This window comes from Clarias gariepinus, chromosome 25, assembly GCF_024256425.1.
Source record: "Clarias gariepinus isolate MV-2021 ecotype Netherlands chromosome 25, CGAR_prim_01v2, whole genome shotgun sequence".
NCBI lineage: Eukaryota > Metazoa > Chordata > Actinopteri > Siluriformes > Clariidae > Clarias > Clarias gariepinus.
In genome coordinates, this window is record NC_071124.1 from 14,491,260 (window position 1) to 14,518,332 (window position 27,073).

Below are 27,073 nucleotides of genomic sequence, written 5' to 3' on the forward strand. Positions count from 1 at the left end.
GGCCGGTGCTGGGGGAGGCGGTTAGCATGGTCGACAGATAGTATTTAGCATCACAAACACTGCACAAACCTAACTTCTGCTAGGATTTTTGGGTCTGATGATGAAGGTGAACTTGTTAGCGTGTTCAAGAAAAAGTTCACAAGTTTTAATAAAGACTGACAGCTTTTTGCTTAATTTTAGGCTACATGATATATTTTGCAAGACCATGGAAAAGCAGGCCTTCCAGCAGTCCCTAGACCTAGCAGGTCTGCTTACTATGTCTCTTTTGAAGCCAGTTTTATGTGGCACGTTTTGATGTTGTTTGATGGTTAGAGTGAAGTTATTGGTGCATTCACGAAAAAATCCACAAGTTTTGATAAAGACTGACAGTTTTACCCCTAATATTAGAGAAGTAGGTCTTCTAGCAGTCCTTTGACCTAGAAGGTCTGCTATCTGTCTCGTTGTTGAAGCCAGTCAGCAGGTAGCAGGGGAGTTTTTTTTCCTTCTTGCAGGGGACTTTTATGTGGCTGTATGAATCTTTCAGCTAGTCAACCCTGCTTGAGCATCGTTTGATGGTTAGAGTGAAGTTGTTGGTGCATTCACGAAAAAATCCACAAGTTTTGCTAAAGACTGACAGCTTTACCCCTAATATTAGAGAAGCAGGTCTTCTAGCAGTCCCAAGACATAGAATGTCCACTATCTGTCTCTATATTTAAGCCACTCAGCTCAGATTAGGAAGCAAGTTTCATGTGGCTGTCTGGATCTCTCATGTGGCCAACCCTGCTTGAGCATGGTCTTAAACAAGAAGCCCGTGCATTGGCCGAGAATCGAACCCGGGCCTCCCGCGTGGCAGGCGAGAATTCTCCCACTAAACCACCAATGCTTGCATACCATCTTTGAACCCCCAGGCCGGTGCTGGGGGAGGCGGTTAGCATGGTCGACAGATAGTATTTAGCATCACAAACACTGCACAAACCTAACTTCTGCTAGGATTTTTGGGTCTGATGATGAAGGTGAACTTGTTAGCGTGTTCAAGAAAAAGTTCACAAGTTTTAATAAAGACTGACAGCTTTTTGCTTAATTTTAGGCTACATGATACATTTTGCAAGACCATGGAAAAGCAGGCCTTCCAGCAGTCCCTAGACCTAGCAGGTCTGCTTACTATGTCTCTTTTGAAGCCAGTTTTATGTGGCACGTTTTGATGTTGTTTGATGGTTAGAGTGAAGTTATTGGTGCATTCACGAAAAAATCCACAAGTTTTGATAAAGACTGACAGTTTTACCCCTAATATTAGAGAAGTAGGTCTTCTAGCAGTCCTTTGACCTAGAAGGTCTGCTATCTGTCTCGTTGTTGAAGCCAGTCAGCAGGTAGCAGGGGAGTTTTTTTTCCTTCTTGCAGGGGACTTTTATGTGGCTGTATGAATCTTTCAGCTAGTCAACCCTGCTTGAGCATCGTTTGATGGTTAGAGTAAAGTTGTTGGTGCATTCACGAAAAAATCCACAAGTTTTGCTAAAGACTGACAGCTTTACCCCTAATATTAGAGAAGCAGGTCTTCTAGCAGTCCCAAGACATAGAATGTCCACTATCTGTCTCTATATTTAAGCCACTCAGCTCAGATTAGGAAGCAAGTTTTATGTGGCTGTCTGGATCTCTCATGTGGCCAACCCTGCTTGAGCATGGTCTTAAACAAGAAGCCTGTGCATTGGCCGGGAATCGAACCCGGGCCTCCCGCGTGGCAGGCGAGAATTCTACCACTGAACCACCAATGCTTGCATACCATCTTTGAACCCCCAGGCCGGTGCTGGGGGAGGCGGTTAGCATGGTCGACAGATAGTATTTAGCATCACAAACACTGCACAAACCTAACTTCTGCTAGGATTTTTGGCTCTGATGATGAAGGTGAACTTGTTAGCGTGTTCAAGAAAAAGTTCACAAGTTTTAATAAAGACTGACAGCTTTTTGCTTAATTTTAGGCTAGATGATATATTTTGCAAGACCATGGAAAAGCAGGCCTTCCAGCAGTCCCTAGACCTAGCAGGTCTGCTTACTATGTCTCTTTTGAAGCCAGTTTTATGTGGCACGTTTTGATGTTGTTTGATGGTTAGAGTGAAGTTATTGGTGCATTCACGAAAAAATCCACAAGTTTTGATAAAGACTGACAGTTTTACCCCTAATATTAGAGAAGCAGGTCTTCTAGCAGTCCCTTGACCTAGAAGGTCTGCTATCTGTCTCGTTGTTGAAGCCAGTCAGCAGGTAGCAGGGGAGTTTTTTTTTTCCTTCTTGCAGGGGACTTTTATGTGGCTGTATGAATCTTTCAGCTAGTCAACCCTGCTTGAGCATCGTTTGATGGTTAGAGTGAAGTTGTTGGTGCATTCACGAAAAAATCCACAAGTTTTGCTAAAGACTGACAGCTTTACCCCTAATATTAGAGAAGCAGGTCTTCTAGCAGTCCCAAGACATAGAATGTCCACTATATGTCTCTATATTTGAGCCAATCAGCTCAGATTAGGAAGCAAGTGTCTTGCAGGGGAGTTTTATGTGGCTGTCTGGATCTCTCATGTGGCCAACCCTGCTTGAGCATGGTCTGCTATCTGTCTCGTTGTTGAAGCCAGTCAGCAGGTAGCAGGGGAGTTTTTTTTTCCTTCTTGCAGGGGACTTTTATGTGGCTGTATGAATCTTTCAGCTAGTCAACCCTGCTTGAGCATCGTTTGATGGTTAGAGTGAAGTTGTTGGTGCATTCACGAAAAAATCCACAAGTTTTGCTAAAGACTGACAGCTTTACCCCTAATATTAGAGAAGCAGGTCTTCTAGCAGTCCCAAGACATAGAATGTCCACTATCTGTCTCTATATTTAAGCCACTCAGCTCAGATTAGGAAGCAAGTTTTATGTGGCTGTCTGGATCTCTCATGTGGCCAACCCTGCTTGAGCATGGTCTTAAACAAGAAGCCTGTGCATTGGCCGGGAATCGAACCCGGGCCTCCCGCGTGGCAGGCGAGAATTCTACCACTGAACCACCAATGCTTGCATACCATCTTTGAACCCCCAGGCCGGTGCTGGGGGAGGCGGTTAGCATGGTCGACAGATAGTATTTAGCATCACAAACACTGCACAAACCTAACTTCTGCTAGGATTTTTGGCTCTGATGATGAAGGTGAACTTGTTAGCGTGTTCAAGAAAAAGTTCACAAGTTTTAATAAAGACTGACAGCTTGTTGCTTAATTTTAGGCTAGATGATATATTTTGCAAGACCATGGAAAAGCAGGCCTTCCAGCAGTCCCTAGACCTAGCAGGTCTGCTTACTATGTCTCTTTTGAAGCCAGTTTTATGTGGCACGTTTTGATGTTGTTTGATGGTTAGAGTGAAGTTATTGGTGCATTCACGAAAAAATCCACAAGTTTTGATAAAGACTGACAGTTTTACCCCTAATATTAGAGAAGCAGGTCTTCTAGCAGTCCCTTGACCTAGAAGGTCTGCTATCTGTCTCGTTGTTGAAGCCAGTCAGCAGGTAGCAGGGGAGTTTTTTTTTTCCTTCTTGCAGGGGACTTTTATGTGGCTGTATGAATCTTTCAGCTAGTCAACCCTGCTTGAGCATCGTTTGATGGTTAGAGTGAAGTTGTTGGTGCATTCACGAAAAAATCCACAAGTTTTGCTAAAGACTGACAGCTTTACCCCTAATATTAGAGAAGCAGGTCTTCTAGCAGTCCCAAGACATAGAATGTCCACTATATGTCTCTATATTTGAGCCAATCAGCTCAGATTAGGAAGCAAGTGTCTTGCAGGGGAGTTTTATGTGGCTGTCTGGATCTCTCATGTGGCCAACCCTGCTTGAGCATGGTCTGCTATCTGTCTCGTTGTTAAAGCCAGTCAGCAGGTAGCAGGGGAGTTTTTTTTTCCTTCTTGCAGGGGACTTTTATGTGGCTGTATGAATCTTTCAGCTAGTCAACCCTGCTTGAGCATCGTTTGATGGTTAGAGTGAAGTTGTTGGTGCATTCACGAAAAAATCCACAAGTTTTGCTAAAGACTGACAGCTTTACCCCTAATATTAGAGAAGCAGGTCTTCTAGCAGTCCCAAGACATAGAATGTCCACTATCTGTCTCTATATTTAAGCCACTCAGCTCAGATTAGGAAGCAAGTTTTATGTGGCTGTCTGGATCTCTCATGTGGCCAACCCTGCTTGAGCATGGTCTTAAACAAGAAGCCTGTGCATTGGCCGGGAATCGAACCCGGGCCTCCCGCGTGGCAGGCGAGAATTCTACCACTGAACCACCAATGCTTGCATACCATCTTTGAACCCCCAGGCCGGTGCTGGGGGAGGCGGTTAGCATGGTCGACAGATAGTATTTAGCATCACAAACACTGCACAAACCTAACTTCTGCTAGGATTTTTGGCTCTGATGATGAAGGTGAACTTGTTAGCGTGTTCAAGTAAAAGTTCACAAGCTTTAATAAAGACTGACAGCTTTTTGCTTAAATTTAGGCTAGATGATATATTTTGCAAGACCATGGAAAAGCAGGCCTTCCAGCAGTCCCTAGACCTAGCAGGTCTGCTTACTGTGTCTCTTTTGAAGCCAGTTTTATGTGGCACGTTTTGATGTTGTTTGATGGTTAGAGTGAAGTCATTGGTGCATTCACGAAAAAATCCACAAGTTTTGATAAAGACTGACAGTTTTACCCCTAATATTAGAGAAGCAGGTCTTCTAGCAGTCCCTTGACCTAGAAGGTCTGCTATCTGTCTGGTTGTTGAAGCCAGTCAGCAGGTAGCAAGGGAGATTTTTTTCCTTCTTGCAGGGGACTTTTATGTGGCTGTATGAATCTTTCAGCTAGTCAACCCTGCTTGAGCATCGTTTGATAGTTAGAGTGAAGTTATTGGTGCATTCACGAAAAATCCACAAGTTTTGATAAAGACTGACAGTTTTACCCCTAATATTAGAGAAGCAGGTCTTCCAGCAGTCCCTTGACCTAGAAGGTCTGCTATCTGTCTCGTTGTTGAAGCCAGTCAGCAGGTAGCAGGGGAGTTTTTTTTCCTTCTTGCAGGGGACTTTTATGTGGCTGTATGAATCTTTCAGCTAGTCAACCCTGCTTGAGCATCGTTTGATGGTTAGAGTAAAGTTGTTGGTGCATTCACGAAAAAATCCACAAGTTTTGCTAAAGACTGACAGCTTTACCCCTAATATTAGAGAAGCAGGTCTTCTAGCAGTCCCAAGACATAGAATGTCCACTATCTGTCTCTATATTTAAGCCACTCAGCTCAGATTAGGAAGCAAGTGTCTTGCAGGGGAGATTTATGTGGCTGTCTGGATCTCTCATGTGGCCAACCCTGCTTGAGCGTGGTCTTAAACAAGAAGCCTGTGCATTGGCCGGAAATCGAACCCGGGCCTCCCGCATGGCAGGCGAGAATTCTACCACTGAACCACCAATGCTTGCATGCCATCTTTGAACCCGCAGGCCGGTGCTGGGGGAGGCGGTTAGCATGGTCGACAGATAGTATTTAGCATCACAAAAACTGCACAAACCTAACTTCTGCTAGGATTTTTGGCTCTGATGATGAAGGTGAACTTGTTAGTGTGTTCAAGAAAAAGTTCACAAGCTTTAATAAAGACTGACAGCTTCCTTCTTGCAGGGGACTTTTATGTGGCTGTATGAATCTTTCAGCTAGTCAACCCTGCTTGAGCATCGTTTGATGGTTAGAGTGAAGTTGTTGGTGCTTTCACGAAAAAATCCACAAGTTTTGCTAAAGACTGACAGCTTTACCCCTAATATTAGAGAAGCAGGTCTTCTAGCAGTCCCAAGACCTAGAATGTCCGCTATCTGTCTCTATATTTAAGCCACTCAGCTCAGATTAGGAAGCAAGTGTCTTGCAGTTTTATGTGGCTGTCTGGATCTCTCATGTGGCCAACCCTGCTTGAGCATGGTCTTAAACAAGAAGCCTGTGCATTGGCCGGGAATCGAACCCAGGCCTCCCGCGGGGCAGGCGAGAATTCTACCACTGAACCACCAATGCTTGCATACCATCTTTGAACCCCCTGGCCGGTGCTGGGGGAGGCGTTTAGCATGGTCGACAGATAGTATTTAGCCTCACAAACCTAACTTCTGCTAGGATTTTTGGGTCTGATGATGAAGGTGAACTTGTTAGCGTGTTCAAGAAAAAGTTCACAAGTTTTAATAAAGACTGACAGCTTTTTGCTTAATTTTAGGCTACATGATATATTTTGCAAGACCATGGAAAAGCAGGCCTTCCAGCAGTCCCTAGACCTAGCAGGTCTGCTTACTATGTCTCTTTTGAAGCCAGTTTTATGTGGCACGTTTTGATGTTGTTTGATGGTTAGAGTGAAGTTGTTGGTGCATTCACGAAAAAATCCACAAGTTTTGCTAAAGACTGACAGCTTTACCCCTAATATTAGAGAAGCAGGTCTTCTAGCAGTCCCAAGACATAGAATGTCCACTATCTGTCTCTATATTTAAGCCACTCAGCTCAGATTAGGAAGCAAGTTTCATGTGGCTGTCTGGATCTCTCATGTGGCCAACCCTGCTTGAGCATGGTCTTAAACAAGAAGCCCGTGCATTGGCCGAGAATCGAACCCGGGCCTCCCGCGTGGCAGGCGAGAATTCTCCCACTAAACGACCAATGCTTGCATACCATCTTTGAACCCCCAGGCCGGTGCTGGGGGAGGCGGTTAGCATGGTCGACAGATAGTATTTAGCATCACAAACACTGCACAAACCTAACTTCTGCTAGGATTTTTGGGTCTGATGATGAAGGTGAACTTGTTAGCGTGTTCAAGAAAAAGTTCACAAGTTTTAATAAAGACTGACAGCTTTTTGCTTAATTTTAGGCTACATGATATATTTTGCAAGACCATGGAAAAGCAGGCCTTCCAGCAGTCCCTAGACCTAGCAGGTCTGCTTACTATGTCTCTTTTGAAGCCAGTTTTATGTGGCACGTTTTGATGTTGTTTGATGGTTAGAGTGAAGTTATTGGTGCATTCACGAAAAAATCCACAAGTTTTGATAAAGACTGACAGTTTTACCCCTAATATTAGAGAAGTAGGTCTTCTAGCAGTCCTTTGACCTAGAAGGTCTGCTATCTGTCTCGTTGTTGAAGCCAGTCAGCAGGTAGCAGGGGAGTTTTTTTTCCTTCTTGCAGGGGACTTTTATGTGGCTGTATGAATCTTTCAGCTAGTCAACCCTGCTTGAGCATCGTTTGATGGTTAGAGTAAAGTTGTTGGTGCATTCACGAAAAAATCCACAAGTTTTGCTAAAGACTGACAGCTTTACCCCTAATATTAGAGAAGCAGGTCTTCTAGCAGTCCCAAGACATAGAATGTCCACTATCTGTCTCTATATTTAAGCCACTCAGCTCAGATTAGGAAGCAAGTTTTATGTGGCTGTCTGGATCTCTCATGTGGCCAACCCTGCTTGAGCATGGTCTTAAACAAGAAGCCTGTGCATTGGCCGGGAATCGAACCCGGGCCTCCCGCGTGGCAGGCGAGAATTCTACCACTGAACCACCAATGCTTGCATACCATCTTTGAACCCCCAGGCCGGTGCTGGGGGAGGCGGTTAGCATGGTCGACAGATAGTATTTAGCATCACAAACACTGCACAAACCTAACTTCTGCTAGGATTTTTGGCTCTGATGATGAAGGTGAACTTGTTAGCGTGTTCAAGAAAAAGTTCACAAGTTTTAATAAAGACTGACAGCTTGTTGCTTAATTTTAGGCTAGATGATATATTTTGCAAGACCATGGAAAAGCAGGCCTTCCAGCAGTCCCTAGACCTAGCAGGTCTGCTTACTATGTCTCTTTTGAAGCCAGTTTTATGTGGCACGTTTTGATGTTGTTTGATGGTTAGAGTGAAGTTATTGGTGCATTCACGAAAAAATCCACAAGTTTTGATAAAGACTGACAGTTTTACCCCTAATATTAGAGAAGCAGGTCTTCTAGCAGTCCCTTGACCTAGAAGGTCTGCTATCTGTCTCGTTGTTGAAGCCAGTCAGCAGGTAGCAGGGGAGTTTTTTTTTTCCTTCTTGCAGGGGACTTTTATGTGGCTGTATGAATCTTTCAGCTAGTCAACCCTGCTTGAGCATCGTTTGATGGTTAGAGTGAAGTTGTTGGTGCATTCACGAAAAAATCCACAAGTTTTGCTAAAGACTGACAGCTTTACCCCTAATATTAGAGAAGCAGGTCTTCTAGCAGTCCCAAGACATAGAATGTCCACTATATGTCTCTATATTTGAGCCAATCAGCTCAGATTAGGAAGCAAGTGTCTTGCAGGGGAGTTTTATGTGGCTGTCTGGATCTCTCATGTGGCCAACCCTGCTTGAGCATGGTCTGCTATCTGTCTCGTTGTTGAAGCCAGTCAGCAGGTAGCAGGGGAGTTTTTTTTTCCTTCTTGCAGGGGACTTTTATGTGGCTGTATGAATCTTTCAGCTAGTCAACCCTGCTTGAGCATCGTTTGATGGTTAGAGTGAAGTTGTTGGTGCATTCACGAAAAAATCCACAAGTTTTGCTAAAGACTGACAGCTTTACCCCTAATATTAGAGAAGCAGGTCTTCTAGCAGTCCCAAGACATAGAATGTCCACTATCTGTCTCTATATTTAAGCCACTCAGCTCAGATTAGGAAGCAAGTTTCATGTGGCTGTCTGGATCTCTCATGTGGCCAACCCTGCTTGAGCATGGTCTTAAACAAGAAGCCCGTGCATTGGCCGAGAATCGAACCCGGGCCTCCCGCGTGGCAGGCGAGAATTCTCCCACTAAACCACCAATGCTTGCATACCATCTTTGAACCCCCAGGCCGGTGCTGGGGGAGGCGGTTAGCATGGTCGACAGATAGTATTTAGCCTCACAAACACTGCACAAACCTAACTTCTGCTAGGATTTTTGGGTCTGATGATGAAGGTGAACTTGTTAGCGTGTTCAAGAAAAAGTTCACAAGTTTTAATAAAGACTGACAGCTTTTTGCTTAATTTTAGGCTACATGATATATTTTGCAAGACCATGGAAAAGCAGGCCTTCCAGCAGTCCCTAGACCTAGCAGGTCTGCTTACTATGTCTCTTTTGAAGCCAGTTTTATGTGGCACGTTTTGATGTTGTTTGATGGTTAGAGTGAAGTTGTTGGTGCATTCACGAAAAAATCCACAAGTTTTGCTAAAGACTGACAGCTTTACCCCTAATATTAGAGAAGCAGGTCTTCTAGCAGTCCCAAGACATAGAATGTCCACTATCTGTCTCTATATTTAAGCCACTCAGCTCAGATTAGGAAGCAAGTTTCATGTGGCTGTCTGGATCTCTCATGTGGCCAACCCTGCTTGAGCATGGTCTTAAACAAGAAGCCCGTGCATTGGCCGAGAATCGAACCCGGGCCTCCCGCGTGGCAGGCGAGAATTCTCCCACTAAACCACCAATGCTTGCATACCATCTTTGAACCCCCAGGCCGGTGCTGGGGGAGGCGGTTAGCATGGTCGACAGATAGTATTTAGCATCACAAACACTGCACAAACCTAACTTCTGCTAGGATTTTTGGGTCTGATGATGAAGGTGAACTTGTTAGCGTGTTCAAGAAAAAGTTCACAAGTTTTAATAAAGACTGACAGCTTTTTGCTTAATTTTAGGCTACATGATATATTTTGCAAGACCATGGAAAAGCAGGCCTTCCAGCAGTCCCTAGACCTAGCAGGTCTGCTTACTATGTCTCTTTTGAAGCCAGTTTTATGTGGCACGTTTTGATGTTGTTTGATGGTTAGAGTGAAGTTATTGGTGCATTCACGAAAAAATCCACAAGTTTTGATAAAGACTGACAGTTTTACCCCTAATATTAGAGAAGTAGGTCTTCTAGCAGTCCTTTGACCTAGAAGGTCTGCTATCTGTCTCGTTGTTGAAGCCAGTCAGCAGGTAGCAGGGGAGTTTTTTTTCCTTCTTGCAGGGGACTTTTATGTGGCTGTATGAATCTTTCAGCTAGTCAACCCTGCTTGAGCATCGTTTGATGGTTAGAGTAAAGTTGTTGGTGCATTCACGAAAAAATCCACAAGTTTTGCTAAAGACTGACAGCTTTACCCCTAATATTAGAGAAGCAGGTCTTCTAGCAGTCCCAAGACATAGAATGTCCACTATCTGTCTCTATATTTAAGCCACTCAGCTCAGATTAGGAAGCAAGTTTCATGTGGCTGTCTGGATCTCTCATGTGGCCAACCCTGCTTGAGCATGGTCTTAAACAAGAAGCCCGTGCATTGGCCGAGAATCGAACCCGGGCCTCCCGCGTGGCAGGCGAGAATTCTCCCACTAAACCACCAATGCTTGCATACCATCTTTGAACCCCCAGGCCGGTGCTGGGGGAGGCGGTTAGCATGGTCGACAGATAGTATTTAGCATCACAAACACTGCACAAACCTAACTTCTGCTAGGATTTTTGGGTCTGATGATGAAGGTGAACTTGTTAGCGTGTTCAAGAAAAAGTTCACAAGTTTTAATAAAGACTGACAGCTTTTTGCTTAATTTTAGGCTACATGATATATTTTGCAAGACCATGGAAAAGCAGGCCTTCCAGCAGTCCCTAGACCTAGCAGGTCTGCTTACTATGTCTCTTTTGAAGCCAGTTTTATGTGGCACGTTTTGATGTTGTTTGATGGTTAGAGTGAAGTTATTGGTGCATTCACGAAAAAATCCACAAGTTTTGATAAAGACTGACAGTTTTACCCCTAATATTAGAGAAGTAGGTCTTCTAGCAGTCCTTTGACCTAGAAGGTCTGCTATCTGTCTCGTTGTTGAAGCCAGTCAGCAGGTAGCAGGGGAGTTTTTTTTCCTTCTTGCAGGGGACTTTTATGTGGCTGTATGAATCTTTCAGCTAGTCAACCCTGCTTGAGCATCGTTTGATGGTTAGAGTAAAGTTGTTGGTGCATTCCCGAAAAAATCCACAAGTTTTGCTAAAGACTGACAGCTTTACCCCTAATATTAGAGAAGCAGGTCTTCTAGCAGTCCCAAGACATAGAATGTCCACTATCTGTCTCTATATTTAAGCCACTCAGCTCAGATTAGGAAGCAAGTTTTATGTGGCTGTCTGGATCTCTCATGTGGCCAACCCTGCTTGAGCATGGTCTTAAACAAGAAGCCTGTGCATTGGCCGGGAATCGAACCCGGGCCTCCCGCGTGGCAGGCGAGAATTCTACCACTGAACCACCAATGCTTGCATACCATCTTTGAACCCCCAGGCCGGTGCTGGGGGAGGCGGTTAGCATGGTCGACAGATAGTATTTAGCATCACAAACACTGCACAAACCTAACTTCTGCTAGGATTTTTGGCTCTGATGATGAAGGTGAACTTGTTAGCGTGTTCAAGAAAAAGTTCACAAGTTTTAATAAAGACTGACAGCTTGTTGCTTAATTTTAGGCTAGATGATATATTTTGCAAGACCATGGAAAAGCAGGCCTTCCAGCAGTCCCTAGACCTAGCAGGTCTGCTTACTATGTCTCTTTTGAAGCCAGTTTTATGTGGCACGTTTTGATGTTGTTTGATGGTTAGAGTGAAGTTATTGGTGCATTCACGAAAAAATCCACAAGTTTTGATAAAGACTGACAGTTTTACCCCTAATATTAGAGAAGCAGGTCTTCTAGCAGTCCCTTGACCTAGAAGGTCTGCTATCTGTCTCGTTGTTGAAGCCAGTCAGCAGGTAGCAGGGGAGTTTTTTTTTTCCTTCTTGCAGGGGACTTTTATGTGGCTGTATGAATCTTTCAGCTAGTCAACCCTGCTTGAGCATCGTTTGATGGTTAGAGTGAAGTTGTTGGTGCATTCACGAAAAAATCCACAAGTTTTGCTAAAGACTGACAGCTTTACCCCTAATATTAGAGAAGCAGGTCTTCTAGCAGTCCCAAGACATAGAATGTCCACTATATGTCTCTATATTTGAGCCAATCAGCTCAGATTAGGAAGCAAGTGTCTTGCAGGGGAGTTTTATGTGGCTGTCTGGATCTCTCATGTGGCCAACCCTGCTTGAGCATGGTCTGCTATCTGTCTCGTTGTTGAAGCCAGTCAGCAGGTAGCAGGGGAGTTTTTTTTTCCTTCTTGCAGGGGACTTTTATGTGGCTGTATGAATCTTTCAGCTAGTCAACCCTGCTTGAGCATCGTTTGATGGTTAGAGTGAAGTTGTTGGTGCATTCACGAAAAAATCCACAAGTTTTGCTAAAGACTGACAGCTTTACCCCTAATATTAGAGAAGCAGGTCTTCTAGCAGTCCCAAGACATAGAATGTCCACTATCTGTCTCTATATTTAAGCCACTCAGCTCAGATTAGGAAGCAAGTTTTATGTGGCTGTCTGGATCTCTCATGTGGCCAACCCTGCTTGAGCATGGTCTTAAACAAGAAGCCTGTGCATTGGCCGGGAATCGAACCCGGGCCTCCCGCGTGGCAGGCGAGAATTCTACCACTGAACCACCAATGCTTGCATACCATCTTTGAACCCCCAGGCCGGTGCTGGGGGAGGCGGTTAGCATGGTCGACAGATAGTATTTAGCATCACAAACACTGCACAAACCTAACTTCTGCTAGGATTTTTGGCTCTGATGATGAAGGTGAACTTGTTAGCGTGTTCAAGAAAAAGTTCACAAGTTTTAATAAAGACTGACAGCTTTTTGCTTAATTTTAGGCTAGATGATATATTTTGCAAGACCATGGAAAAGCAGGCCTTCCAGCAGTCCCTAGACCTAGCAGGTCTGCTTACTATGTCTCTTTTGAAGCCAGTTTTATGTGGCACGTTTTGATGTTGTTTGATGGTTAGAGTGAAGTTATTGGTGCATTCACGAAAAAATCCACAAGTTTTGATAAAGACTGACAGTTTTACCCCTAATATTAGAGAAGCAGGTCTTCTAGCAGTCCCTTGACCTAGAAGGTCTGCTATCTGTCTCGTTGTTGAAGCCAGTCAGCAGGTAGCAGGGGAGTTTTTTTTTTCCTTCTTGCAGGGGACTTTTATGTGGCTGTATGAATCTTTCAGCTAGTCAACCCTGCTTGAGCATCGTTTGATGGTTAGAGTGAAGTTGTTGGTGCATTCACGAAAAAATCCACAAGTTTTGCTAAAGACTGACAGCTTTACCCCTAATATTAGAGAAGCAGGTCTTCTAGCAGTCCCAAGACATAGAATGTCCACTATATGTCTCTATATTTGAGCCAATCAGCTCAGATTAGGAAGCAAGTGTCTTGCAGGGGAGTTTTATGTGGCTGTCTGGATCTCTCATGTGGCCAACCCTGCTTGAGCATGGTCTGCTATCTGTCTCGTTGTTGAAGCCAGTCAGCAGGTAGCAGGGGAGTTTTTTTTTCCTTCTTGCAGGGGACTTTTATGTGGCTGTATGAATCTTTCAGCTAGTCAACCCTGCTTGAGCATCGTTTGATGGTTAGAGTGAAGTTGTTGGTGCATTCACGAAAAAATCCACAAGTTTTGCTAAAGACTGACAGCTTTACCCCTAATATTAGAGAAGCAGGTCTTCTAGCAGTCCCAAGACATAGAATGTCCACTATCTGTCTCTATATTTAAGCCACTCAGCTCAGATTAGGAAGCAAGTTTCATGTGGCTGTCTGGATCTCTCATGTGGCCAACCCTGCTTGAGCATGGTCTTAAACAAGAAGCCCGTGCATTGGCCGAGAATCGAACCCGGGCCTCCCGCGTGGCAGGCGAGAATTCTCCCACTAAACCACCAATGCTTGCATACCATCTTTGAACCCCCAGGCCGGTGCTGGGGGAGGCGGTTAGCATGGTCGACAGATAGTATTTAGCCTCACAAACACTGCACAAACCTAACTTCTGCTAGGATTTTTGGGTCTGATGATGAAGGTGAACTTGTTAGCGTGTTCAAGAAAAAGTTCACAAGTTTTAATAAAGACTGACAGCTTTTTGCTTAATTTTAGGCTACATGATATATTTTGCAAGACCATGGAAAAGCAGGCCTTCCAGCAGTCCCTAGACCTAGCAGGTCTGCTTACTATGTCTCTTTTGAAGCCAGTTTTATGTGGCACGTTTTGATGTTGTTTGATGGTTAGAGTGAAGTTGTTGGTGCATTCACGAAAAAATCCACAAGTTTTGCTAAAGACTGACAGCTTTACCCCTAATATTAGAGAAGCAGGTCTTCTAGCAGTCCCAAGACATAGAATGTCCACTATCTGTCTCTATATTTAAGCCACTCAGCTCAGATTAGGAAGCAAGTTTCATGTGGCTGTCTGGATCTCTCATGTGGCCAACCCTGCTTGAGCATGGTCTTAAACAAGAAGCCCGTGCATTGGCCGAGAATCGAACCCGGGCCTCCCGCGTGGCAGGCGAGAATTCTCCCACTAAACCACCAATGCTTGCATACCATCTTTGAACCCCCAGGCCGGTGCTGGGGGAGGCGGTTAGCATGGTCGACAGATAGTATTTAGCATCACAAACACTGCACAAACCTAACTTCTGCTAGGATTTTTGGGTCTGATGATGAAGGTGAACTTGTTAGCGTGTTCAAGAAAAAGTTCACAAGTTTTAATAAAGACTGACAGCTTTTTGCTTAATTTTAGGCTACATGATATATTTTGCAAGACCATGGAAAAGCAGGCCTTCCAGCAGTCCCTAGACCTAGCAGGTCTGCTTACTATGTCTCTTTTGAAGCCAGTTTTATGTGGCACGTTTTGATGTTGTTTGATGGTTAGAGTGAAGTTATTGGTGCATTCACGAAAAAATCCACAAGTTTTGATAAAGACTGACAGTTTTACCCCTAATATTAGAGAAGTAGGTCTTCTAGCAGTCCTTTGACCTAGAAGGTCTGCTATCTGTCTCGTTGTTGAAGCCAGTCAGCAGGTAGCAGGGGAGTTTTTTTTCCTTCTTGCAGGGGACTTTTATGTGGCTGTATGAATCTTTCAGCTAGTCAACCCTGCTTGAGCATCGTTTGATGGTTAGAGTAAAGTTGTTGGTGCATTCACGAAAAAATCCACAAGTTTTGCTAAAGACTGACAGCTTTACCCCTAATATTAGAGAAGCAGGTCTTCTAGCAGTCCCAAGACATAGAATGTCCACTATCTGTCTCTATATTTAAGCCACTCAGCTCAGATTAGGAAGCAAGTTTCATGTGGCTGTCTGGATCTCTCATGTGGCCAACCCTGCTTGAGCATGGTCTTAAACAAGAAGCCCGTGCATTGGCCGAGAATCGAACCCGGGCCTCCCGCGTGGCAGGCGAGAATTCTCCCACTAAACCACCAATGCTTGCATACCATCTTTGAACCCCCAGGCCGGTGCTGGGGGAGGCGGTTAGCATGGTCGACAGATAGTATTTAGCATCACAAACACTGCACAAACCTAACTTCTGCTAGGATTTTTGGGTCTGATGATGAAGGTGAACTTGTTAGCGTGTTCAAGAAAAAGTTCACAAGTTTTAATAAAGACTGACAGCTTTTTGCTTAATTTTAGGCTACATGATATATTTTGCAAGACCATGGAAAAGCAGGCCTTCCAGCAGTCCCTAGACCTAGCAGGTCTGCTTACTATGTCTCTTTTGAAGCCAGTTTTATGTGGCACGTTTTGATGTTGTTTGATGGTTAGAGTGAAGTTATTGGTGCATTCACGAAAAAATCCACAAGTTTTGATAAAGACTGACAGTTTTACCCCTAATATTAGAGAAGTAGGTCTTCTAGCAGTCCTTTGACCTAGAAGGTCTGCTATCTGTCTCGTTGTTGAAGCCAGTCAGCAGGTAGCAGGGGAGTTTTTTTTCCTTCTTGCAGGGGACTTTTATGTGGCTGTATGAATCTTTCAGCTAGTCAACCCTGCTTGAGCATCGTTTGATGGTTAGAGTAAAGTTGTTGGTGCATTCACGAAAAAATCCACAAGTTTTGCTAAAGACTGACAGCTTTACCCCTAATATTAGAAAAGCAGGTCTTCTAGCAGTCCCAAGACATAGAATGTCCACTATCTGTCTCTATATTTAAGCCACTCAGCTCAGATTAGGAAGCAAGTTTTATGTGGCTGTCTGGATCTCTCATGTGGCCAACCCTGCTTGAGCATGGTCTTAAACAAGAAGCCTGTGCATTGGCCGGGAATCGAACCCGGGCCTCCCGCGTGGCAGGCGAGAATTCTACCACTGAACCACCAATGCTTGCATACCATCTTTGAACCCCCAGGCCGGTGCTGGGGGAGGCGGTTAGCATGGTCGACAGATAGTATTTAGCATCACAAACACTGCACAAACCTAACTTCTGCTAGGATTTTTGGCTCTGATGATGAAGGTGAACTTGTTAGCGTGTTCAAGAAAAAGTTCACAAGTTTTAATAAAGACTGACAGCTTGTTGCTTAATTTTAGGCTAGATGATATATTTTGCAAGACCATGGAAAAGCAGGCCTTCCAGCAGTCCCTAGACCTAGCAGGTCTGCTTACTATGTCTCTTTTGAAGCCAGTTTTATGTGGCACGTTTTGATGTTGTTTGATGGTTAGAGTGAAGTTATTGGTGCATTCACGAAAAAATCCACAAGTTTTGATAAAGACTGACAGTTTTACCCCTAATATTAGAGAAGCAGGTCTTCTAGCAGTCCCTTGACCTAGAAGGTCTGCTATCTGTCTCGTTGTTGAAGCCAGTCAGCAGGTAGCAGGGGAGTTTTTTTTTTCCTTCTTGCAGGGGACTTTTATGTGGCTGTATGAATCTTTCAGCTAGTCAACCCTGCTTGAGCATCGTTTGATGGTTAGAGTGAAGTTGTTGGTGCATTCACGAAAAAATCCACAAGTTTTGCTAAAGACTGACAGCTTTACCCCTAATATTAGAGAAGCAGGTCTTCTAGCAGTCCCAAGACATAGAATGTCCACTATATGTCTCTATATTTGAGCCAATCAGCTCAGATTAGGAAGCAAGTGTCTTGCAGGGGAGTTTTATGTGGCTGTCTGGATCTCTCATGTGGCCAACCCTGCTTGAGCATGGTCTGCTATCTGTCTCGTTGTTGAAGCCAGTCAGCAGGTAGCAGGGGAGTTTTTTTTTCCTTCTTGCAGGGGACTTTTATGTGGCTGTATGAATCTTTCAGCTAGTCAACCCTGCTTGAGCATCGTTTGATGGTTAGAGTGAAGTTGTTGGTGCATTCACGAAAAAATCCACAAGTTTTGCTAAAGACTGACAGCTTTACCCCTAATATTAGAGAAGCAGGTCTTCTAGCAGTCCCAAGACATAGAATGTCCACTATCTGTCTCTATATTTAAGCCACTCAGCTCAGATTAGGAAGCAAGTTTTATGTGGCTGTCTGGATCTCTCATGTGGCCAACCCTGCTTGAGCATGGTCTTAAACAAGAAGCCTGTGCATTGGCCGGGAATCGAACCCGGGCCTCCCGCGTGGCAGGCGAGAATTCTACCACTGAACCACCAATGCTTGCATACCATCTTTGAACCCCCAGGCCGGTGCTGGGGGAGGCGGTTAGCATGGTCGACAGATAGTATTTAGCATCACAAACACTGCACAAACCTAACTTCTGCTAGGATTTTTGGCTCTGATGATGAAGGTGAACTTGTTAGCGTGTTCAAGAAAAAGTTCACAAGTTTTAATAAAGACTGACAGCTTGTTGCTTAATTTTAGGCTAGATGATATATTTTGCAAGACCATGGAAAAGCAGGCCTTCCAGCAGTCCCTAGACCTAGCAGGTCTGCTTACTATGTCTCTTTTGAAGCCAGTTTTATGTGGCACGTTTTGATGTTGTTTGATGGTTAGAGTGAAGTTATTGGTGCATTCACGAAAAAATCCACAAGTTTTGATAAAGACTGACAGTTTTACCCCTAATATTAGAGAAGCAGGTCTTCTAGCAGTCCCTTGACCTAGAAGGTCTGCTATCTGTCTCGTTGTTGAAGCCAGTCAGCAGGTAGCAGGGGAGTTTTTTTTTTCCTTCTTGCAGGGGACTTTTATGTGGCTGTATGAATCTTTCAGCTAGTCAACCCTGCTTGAGCATCGTTTGATGGTTAGAGTGAAGTTGTTGGTGCATTCACGAAAAAATCCACAAGTTTTGCTAAAGACTGACAGCTTTACCCCTAATATTAGAGAAGCAGGTCTTCTAGCAGTCCCAAGACATAGAATGTCCACTATATGTCTCTATATTTGAGCCAATCAGCTCAGATTAGGAAGCAAGTGTCTTGCAGGGGAGTTTTATGTGGCTGTCTGGATCTCTCATGTGGCCAACCCTGCTTGAGCATGGTCTGCTATCTGTCTCGTTGTTGAAGCCAGTCAGCAGGTAGCAGGGGAGTTTTTTTTTCCTTCTTGCAGGGGACTTTTATGTGGCTGTATGAATCTTTCAGCTAGTCAACCCTGCTTGAGCATCGTTTGATGGTTAGAGTGAAGTTGTTGGTGCATTCACGAAAAAATCCACAAGTTTTGCTAAAGACTGACAGCTTTACCCCTAATATTAGAGAAGCAGGTCTTCTAGCAGTCCCAAGACATAGAATGTCCACTATCTGTCTCTATATTTAAGCCACTCAGCTCAGATTAGGAAGCAAGTTTTATGTGGCTGTCTGGATCTCTCATGTGGCCAACCCTGCTTGAGCATGGTCTTAAACAAGAAGCCTGTGCATTGGCCGGGAATCGAACCCGGGCCTCCCGCGTGGCAGGCGAGAATTCTACCACTGAACCACCAATGCTTGCATACCATCTTTGAACCCCCAGGCCGGTGCTGGGGGAGGCGGTTAGCATGGTCGACAGATAGTATTTAGCATCACAAACACTGCACAAACCTAACTTCTGCTAGGATTTTTGGCTCTGATGATGAAGGTGAACTTGTTAGCGTGTTCAAGTAAAAGTTCACAAGCTTTAATAAAGACTGACAGCTTTTTGCTTAAATTTAGGCTAGATGATATATTTTGCAAGACCATGGAAAAGCAGGCCTTCCAGCAGTCCCTAGACCTAGCAGGTCTGCTTACTGTGTCTCTTTTGAAGCCAGTTTTATGTGGCACGTTTTGATGTTGTTTGATGGTTAGAGTGAAGTCATTGGTGCATTCACGAAAAAATCCACAAGTTTTGATAAAGACTGACAGTTTTACCCCTAATATTAGAGAAGCAGGTCTTCTAGCAGTCCCTTGACCTAGAAGGTCTGCTATCTGTCTGGTTGTTGAAGCCAGTCAGCAGGTAGCAAGGGAGATTTTTTTCCTTCTTGCAGGGGACTTTTATGTGGCTGTATGAATCTTTCAGCTAGTCAACCCTGCTTGAGCATCGTTTGATAGTTAGAGTGAAGTTATTGGTGCATTCACGAAAAATCCACAAGTTTTGATAAAGACTGACAGTTTTACCCCTAATATTAGAGAAGCAGGTCTTCCAGCAGTCCCTTGACCTAGAAGGTCTGCTATCTGTCTCGTTGTTGAAGCCAGTCAGCAGGTAGCAGGGGAGTTTTTTTTCCTTCTTGCAGGGGACTTTTATGTGGCTGTATGAATCTTTCAGCTAGTCAACCCTGCTTGAGCATCGTTTGATGGTTAGAGTAAAGTTGTTGGTGCATTCACGAAAAAATCCACAAGTTTTGCTAAAGACTGACAGCTTTACCCCTAATATTAGAGAAGCAGGTCTTCTAGCAGTCCCAAGACATAGAATGTCCACTATCTGTCTCTATATTTAAGCCACTCAGCTCAGATTAGGAAGCAAGTGTCTTGCAGGGGAGATTTATGTGGCTGTCTGGATCTCTCATGTGGCCAACCCTGCTTGAGCATGGTCTTAAACAAGAAGCCTGTGCATTGGCCGGAAATCGAACCCGGGCCTCCCACGTGGCAGGCGAGAATTCTACCACTGAACCACCAATGCTTGCATGCCATCTTTGAACCCACAGGCCGGTGATGGGGGAGGCGGTTAGCATGGTCGACAGATAGTATTTAGCATCACAAAAACTGCACAAACCTAACTTCTGCTAGGATTTTTGGCTCTGATGATGAAGGTGAACTTGGTAGTGTGTTCAAGAAAAAGTTCACAAGCTTTAATAAAGACTGACAGCTTCCTTCTTGCAGGGGACTTTTATGTGGCTGTATGAATCTTTCAGCTAGTCAACCCTGCTTGAGCATCGTTTGATGGTTAGAGTGAAGTTGTTGGTGCATTCACGAAAAAATCCACAAGTTTTGCTAAAGACTGACAGCTTTACCCCTAATATTAGAGAAGCAGGTCTTCTAGCAGTCCCAAGACATAGAATGTCCACTATCTGTCTCTATATTTAAGCCACTCAGCTCAGATTAGGAAGCAAGTGTCTTGCAGGGGAGATTTATGTGGCTGTCTGGATCTCTCATGTGGCCAACCCTGCTTGAGCGTGGTCTTAAACAAGAAGCCTGTGCATTGGCCGGAAATCGAACCCGGGCCTCCCGCATGGCAGGCGAGAATTCTACCACTGAACCACCAATGCTTGCATGCCATCTTTGAACCCGCAGGCCGGTGCTGGGGGAGGCGGTTAGCATGGTCGACAGATAGTATTTAGCATCACAAAAACTGCACAAACCTAACTTCTGCTAGGATTTTTGGCTCTGATGATGAAGGTGAACTTGTTAGTGTGTTCAAGAAAAAGTTCACAAGCTTTAATAAAGACTGACAGCTTCCTTCTTGCAGGGGACTTTTATGTGGCTGTATGAATCTTTCAGCTAGTCAACCCTGCTTGAGCATCGTTTGATGGTTAGAGTGAAGTTGTTGGTGCTTTCACGAAAAAATCCACAAGTTTTGCTAAAGACTGACAGCTTTACCCCTAATATTAGAGAAGCAGGTCTTCTAGCAGTCCCAAGACCTAGAATGTCCGCTATCTGTCTCTATATTTAAGCCACTCAGCTCAGATTAGGAAGCAAGTGTCTTGCAGTTTTATGTGGCTGTCTGGATCTCTCATGTGGCCAACCCTGCTTGAGCATGGTCTTAAACAAGAAGCCTGTGCATTGGCCGGGAATCGAACCCAGGCCTCCCGCGGGGCAGGCGAGAATTCTACCACTGAACCACCAATGCTTGCATACCATCTTTGAACCCCCTGGCCGGTGCTGGGGGAGGCGTTTAGCATGGTCGACAGATAGTATTTAGCATCACAAACACTGCACAAACCTAACTTCTGCTAGGATTTTTGGCTCTGATGATGAAGGTGAACTTGTTAGCGTGTTCAAGAAAAAGTTCACAAGTTTTAATAAAGACTGACAGCTTTTTGTCTAATTTTAGGCTAGATGATATATTTTGCAAGACCATGGAAAAGCAGGCCTTCCAGCAGTCCCTAGACCTAGCAGGTCTGCTTACTGTGTCTCTTTTGAAGCGAGTTTTATGTGGCACGTTTTGATGTTGTTTGATGGTTAGAGTGAAGTTATTGGTTTTGATAAAGACTGACAGTTTTACCCCTAATATTAGAGAAGTAGGTCTTCTAGCAGTCCCTTGACCCAGAAGGTCTGCTATCTGTCTCGTTGTTGAAGCCAGTCAGCAGGTAGCAGGGGAGTTTTTTTTTCCTTCTTGCAGGGGACTTTTATGTGGCTGTATGAATCTTTCAGCTAGTCAACCCTGCTTGAGCATCGTTTGATGGTTAGAGTGAAGTTGTTGGTGCATTCACGAAAAAATCCACAAGTTTTGCTAAAGACTGACAGCTTTACCCCTAATATTAGAGAAGCAGGTCTTCTAGCAGTCCCAAGACATAGAATGTCCACTATCTGTCTCTATATTTAAGCGACTCAGCTCAGATTAGGAAGCAAGTTTTATGTGGCTGTCTGGATCTCTCATGTGGCCAACCCTGCTTGAGCATGGTCTTAAACAAGAAGCCTGTGCATTGGCCGGGAATCGAACCCGGGCCTCCCCGCGCGGCGGCCGCGGATTCTTTAGCTAAAAATCCCTAAACGGTTTCCCATTCATTTTCAATGGTAGTGCTAAACCACTACGGATGCGATATACTTTCGGCCGCCGGTGGCCGCTGCGGAGCCCGCCGGCGCCCATTCCGCGCGCTGATTGGTCGAGCCGCCTTAGAAAAAACCCTAAACCGTTTCCCATTCATTTTCAATGGTAGTGCTAAACCACTACGGATGTAATATACTTTCGGCCGCCGGCGGCGCTGCGGGGCCCTTCTGGCGCCCGTTCCGCGCGCTGATTGGTCGAGCTGGGAACCGGAGTCGCGCGCTGATTGGTCCAGCCGCCTTAAAAAAAAACCTAAACCGTTTCCCATTCATTTTCAATGGTAGTGCTAAACCATTACGGATGTAATATACTTTCGGCCGCCGGTGGCGCTGTGTGGCCCGCCGGCGTCGTTCCGCGCGCTGATTGGTTGAGCCGGGAACCTGAGTGAGACAGACGGACGCTGTGCGCCTGCGCGACACAGAGACCACGCTGATCGGTAAGTTTTTTCTTATATTATTATTAATTTTAACTTGAATAAGACACTAACAGATGAACAGACCTTATCTTAGCTCTTGCTATACATTTCTCGCCGCCATCGCCGTAATCTTTTTGTTTTTGCAGAGTTTATCGTGTGCGTTAACCTTCATCATTCACTGACCGCTCGTGCTCACGTCTAAACACACTGAACACATCATTCATTCATTTAGTTAGAGGACATTTAGATGAAGTAGCAACGAGACTGAAACGCTAAATTTAATAAAAAAAATAAAAAAAACGCTATATTTCATTCTGTTACATCTAACTCTAATGTGTTTATCCCATAAGAAATGTTATATAGTATATTTATCCACTTTGGGTGAACTTCATGGTACTTACTTCAGTTCAGCAGGTACCTAATATGGTATTTTTGTTCATACAGTACCACAGTAAATATGTTTGTACACAATGCTGGTGTGGTAAAGCACAGGCAGTATCATATTAAATACCCACTGTAGTACCATGGTCTTCACAGAATTATCCTTTGGAGGGAACCATAACAGAACCATAACTGTTTGTACTGTTTGTGTAACAGTAAGTTAAACTGTATTGTGAAAAATGTATAGTTTTTGTGATAGCTCCTATGTATCCGATGGATTTTCATGCCAGTGTCAGGCCTTTGCCAGCTTTACGGATAATGTGTGTTCAATTAATTTGTGTAAAAGGGAACCTAGACAGTTAGAATTAGATAGTACAGACAGTAAAAGTACCTGTACTGATATTTAATATTTATAATCCTTGTTGTCCACTGAGCATTTATATAACATGTTATAAAAACTATGCTTGCTTGTGATGCTTAATTAAACAAAATATTTTTTCTTTGTAACAGGTAAAATGCACAAACAAGTTTGAATCCATGTATTGTAAATTAAAAACTGATGATCAGTATGCCTATTATGAAATGTGCATGCCTATGTAGTCTTTATTTCATTTTTATTTTTTTCATGTTTCCTTCAGCTCCTGCTTCTGCTACTGCTTCTGCTACGCCGCAAACGACATCGACTGCCAGAGAAGGTACAGGCATCAGGACCTGAAAGAGCTGTCTAACCAAACGTCCTCCTGCGCTGGGACCACAAGTCGTTTTCCCAAACTAAATCTTCTATTAAATCTTTCCTTCTCATCCCAAACAGCCGACTTGTACACACGGGTTACACTGGAATGGCAGGGAAGTAGATTACTGAACTGCAAAGGTATTTTTTTGTACAAGGATCTGTAGAATTATGGAGAAGGAAGGATCTGGGCATGGAGAAGGACATGAAATGGAGAGAATTTCAGGACTATAAATTCAATGGGATGAAAAGACAAAGATGGGAAAAGACAGAAATGATAATGTGAGAAAGGGGGAGACTGACCGTGGTTTCTCAAGTGTGTATTTTTTTTCTTCTTCTTGTTCTTTATAGTTTTTGTTATTGTTGCCAAGAGTGTTTAAAATACAGTATAATAATTTCTGCATGCTTCATTAAGAAAAGTGAATAATGTATAGTGAGAAGTAAAATAAATTAATGAGTGTGGAGATTGTAACAATTAATTGCAATTTCAATTAAAAGTGTTTTGGCTAAATAAGTGAAGTCAGTCTTATTATTTAACAGCCACAAACGGAGTTTTTGATATAACCATGACATTACATTAAGTTATGCTTCAGTACTAAATGCATGTTTGCAATTGAGATTTTTTTTTTCTTAAGCTATGAAACATTAGCACTCACCTTACTATAATTTAATGATAATCATAAGCAAAAAGTATGAAACAAAGAATTTACATTTTCACCCAGAGCGGGATTCGAACCAGGGTCTAGACGATTTTATGCTATTAGTTGAGCAACGTCACACCACGTGGAAAGCCGCAAAAATGCTTCAATTTCATTGGCTGTCACCGAATGCCAGCTATTCACGACTTGCCCCCCGCTGGCAGGCGAAAATTCTACCACTGAACCACCAATGCTTGCATACCATCTTTGAACCCCCAGGCCGGTGCTGGGGGAGGCGGTTAGCATGGTCGACAGATAGTATTTAGCATCACAAACACTGCACAAACCTAACTTCTGCTAGGATTTTTGGCTCTGATGATGAAGGTGAACTTGTTAGCGTGTTCAAGAAAAAGTTCACAAGTTTTAATAAAGACTGACAGCTTGTTGCTTAATTTTAGGCTAGATGATATATTTTGCAAGACCATGGAAAAGCAGGCCTTCCAGCAGTCCCTAGACCTAGCAGGTCTGCTTACTGTGTCTCTTTTGAAGCCAGTTTTATGTGGCACGTTTTGATGTTGTTTGATGGTTAGAGTGAAGTCATTGGTGCATTCACGAAAAAATCCACAAGTTTTGATAAAGACTGACAGTTTTACCCCTAATATTAGAGAAGCAGGTCTTCTAGCAGTCCCTTGACCTAGAAGGTCTGCTATCTGTCTGGTTGTTGAAGCCAGTCAGCAGGTAGCAAGGGAGATTTTTTTCCTTCTTGCAGGGGACTTTTATGTGGCTGTATGAATCTTTCAGCTAGTCAACCCTGCTTGAGCATCGTTTGATGGTTAGAGTGAAGTTGTTGGTGCATTCACGAAAAAATCCACAAGTTTTGCTAAAGACTGACAGCTTTACCCCTAATATTAGAGAAGCAGGTCTTCTAGCAGTCCCAAGACATAGAATGTCCACTATCTGTCTCTATATTTAAGCCACTCAGCTCAGATTAGGAAGCAAGTGTCTTGCAGGGGAGATTTATGTGGCTGTCTGGATCTTTCATGTGGCCAACCCTGCTTGAGCATGGTCTTAAACAAGAAGCCTGTGCATTGGCCGGAAATCGAACCCGGGCCTCCCGCGTGGCAGGCGAGAATTCTACCACTGAACCACCAATGCTTGCATGCCATCTTTGAACCCACAGGCCGGTGCTGGGGGAGGCGGTTAGCATGGTCGACAGATAGTATTTAGCATCACAAAAACTGCACAAACCTAACTTCTGCTAGGATTTTTGGCTCTGATGATGAAGGTGAACTTGTTAGCGTGTTCAAGAAAAAGTTCACAAGTTTTAATAAAGACTGACAGCTTTTTGCTTAATTTTAGGCTAGATAATATATTTTGCAAGACCATGGAAAAGCAGGCCTTCCAGCAGTCCCTAGACCTAGCAGGTCTGCTTACTATGTCTCTTTTGAAGCCAGTTTTATGTGGCATGTTTTGATGTTGTTTGATGGTTAGAGTGAAGTCATTGGTGCATTCACGAAAAAATCCACAAGTTTTGATAAAGACTGACAGTTTTACCCCTAATATTAGAGAAGCAGGTCTTCTAGCAGTCCCTTGACCTAGAAGGTCTGCTATCTGTCTCGTTGTTGAAGCCAGTCAGCAGGTAGCAGGGGAGTTTTTTTTTTCCTTCTTGCAGGGGACTTTTATGTGGCTGTATGAATCTTTCAGCTAGTCAACCCTGCTTGAGCATCGTTTGATGGTTAGAGTGAAGTTGTTGGTGCATTCACGAAAAAATCCACAAGTTTTGCTAAAGACTGACAGCTTTACCCCTAATATTAGAGAAGCAGGTCTTCTAGCAGTCCCAAGACATAGAATGTCCACTATCTGTCTCTATATTTAAGCCAATCAGCTCAGATTAGGAAGCAAGTGTCTTGCAGGGGAGTTTTATGTGGCTGTCTGGATCTCTCATGTGGCCAACCCTGCTTGAGCATGGTCTGCTATCTGTCTCGTTGTTGAAGCCAGTCAGCAGGTAGCAGGGGAGTTTTTTTTTCCTTCTTGCAGGGGACTTTTATGTGGCTGTTTGAATCTTTCAGCTAGTCAACCCTGCTTGAGCATCGTTTGATGGTTAGAGTGAAGTTGTTGGTGCATTCACGAAAAAATCCACAAGTTTTGCTAAACACTGACAGCTTTACCCCTAATATTAGAGAAGCAGGTCTTCTAGCAGTCCCAAGACATAGAATGTCCACTATCTGTCTCTATATTTAAGCCACTCAGCTCAGATTAGGAAGCAAGTGTCTTGCAGGGGAGTTTTATGTGGCTGTCTGGATCTCTCATGTGGCCAACCCTGCTTGAGCATGGTCTTAAACAAGAAGCCTGTGCATTGGCCGGAAATCGAACCCAGGCCTCCCGCGTGGCAGGCGAGAATTCTACCACTGAACCACCAATGCTTGCATGCCATCTTTGAACCCACAGGCCGGTGCTGGGGGAGGCGGTTAGCATGGTCGACAGATAGTATTTAGCATCACAAAAACTGCACAAACCTAACTTCTGCTAGGATTTTTGGCTCTGATGATGAAGGTGAACTTGTTAGCGTGTTCAAGAAAAAGTTCACAAGCTTTAATAAAGACTGACAGCTTCCTTCTTGCAGGGGACTTTTATGTGGCTGTATGAATCTTTCAGCTAGTCAACCCTGCTTGAGCATCGTTTGATGGTTAGAGTAAAGTTGTTGGTGCATTCACGAAAAAATCCACAAGTTTTGCTAAAGACTGACAGCTTTACCCCTAATATTAGAGAAGCAGGTCTTCTAGCAGTCCCAAGACCTAGAATGTCCGCTATCTGTCGCTATATTTAAGCCACTCAGCTCAGATTAGGAAGCAAGTGTCTTGCAGTTTTATGTGGCTGTCTGGATCTCTCATGTGGCCAACCCTGCTTGAGCATGGTCTTAAACAAGAAGCCTGTGCATTGGCCGGGAATCGAACCCGGGCCTCCCGCGTGGCAGGCGAGAATTCTACCACTGAACCACCAATGCTTGCATACCATCTTTGACCCCCCAGGCCGGTGCTGGGGGAGGCGGTTAGCATGGTCGACAGATAGTATTTAGCATCACAAACACTGCACA

At 44.0% G+C, this 27,073-nt stretch overlaps 11 non-coding genes across 11 annotated transcripts; all 11 read right to left on the minus strand.

Annotated features, from left to right (window-relative positions):
• Positions 1-1,677: 1,677 nt before the first annotated feature.
• Positions 1,678-1,748, minus strand: trnag-gcc (transfer RNA glycine (anticodon GCC)). Its single transcript has one exon. It is a non-coding gene; the product is annotated as a tRNA-Gly (tRNA).
• Positions 1,749-2,930: 1,182 nt separating this feature from the next.
• trnag-gcc (transfer RNA glycine (anticodon GCC)) lies at positions 2,931-3,001 on the minus strand. Its single transcript has one exon. It is a non-coding gene; the product is annotated as a tRNA-Gly (tRNA).
• Positions 3,002-4,183: 1,182 nt separating this feature from the next.
• On the minus strand, positions 4,184-4,254 carry trnag-gcc (transfer RNA glycine (anticodon GCC)). The gene has a single exon. It is a non-coding gene; the product is annotated as a tRNA-Gly (tRNA).
• Positions 4,255-7,425: 3,171 nt separating this feature from the next.
• On the minus strand, positions 7,426-7,496 carry trnag-gcc (transfer RNA glycine (anticodon GCC)). Its single transcript has one exon. It is a non-coding gene; the product is annotated as a tRNA-Gly (tRNA).
• A 3,593-nt stretch (positions 7,497-11,089) lies between these two features.
• Positions 11,090-11,160, minus strand: trnag-gcc (transfer RNA glycine (anticodon GCC)). Its single transcript has one exon. It is a non-coding gene; the product is annotated as a tRNA-Gly (tRNA).
• Positions 11,161-12,342: 1,182 nt separating this feature from the next.
• Positions 12,343-12,413, minus strand: trnag-gcc (transfer RNA glycine (anticodon GCC)). The gene has a single exon. It is a non-coding gene; the product is annotated as a tRNA-Gly (tRNA).
• A 3,593-nt stretch (positions 12,414-16,006) lies between these two features.
• On the minus strand, positions 16,007-16,077 carry trnag-gcc (transfer RNA glycine (anticodon GCC)). The gene has a single exon. It is a non-coding gene; the product is annotated as a tRNA-Gly (tRNA).
• Positions 16,078-17,259: 1,182 nt separating this feature from the next.
• Positions 17,260-17,330, minus strand: trnag-gcc (transfer RNA glycine (anticodon GCC)). The gene has a single exon. It is a non-coding gene; the product is annotated as a tRNA-Gly (tRNA).
• Positions 17,331-18,512: 1,182 nt separating this feature from the next.
• trnag-gcc (transfer RNA glycine (anticodon GCC)) lies at positions 18,513-18,583 on the minus strand. Its single transcript has one exon. It is a non-coding gene; the product is annotated as a tRNA-Gly (tRNA).
• A 6,480-nt stretch (positions 18,584-25,063) lies between these two features.
• On the minus strand, positions 25,064-25,134 carry trnag-gcc (transfer RNA glycine (anticodon GCC)). The gene has a single exon. It is a non-coding gene; the product is annotated as a tRNA-Gly (tRNA).
• A 1,778-nt stretch (positions 25,135-26,912) lies between these two features.
• trnag-gcc (transfer RNA glycine (anticodon GCC)) lies at positions 26,913-26,983 on the minus strand. The gene has a single exon. It is a non-coding gene; the product is annotated as a tRNA-Gly (tRNA).
• Between the last annotated feature and the right edge of the window lie 90 nt (positions 26,984-27,073).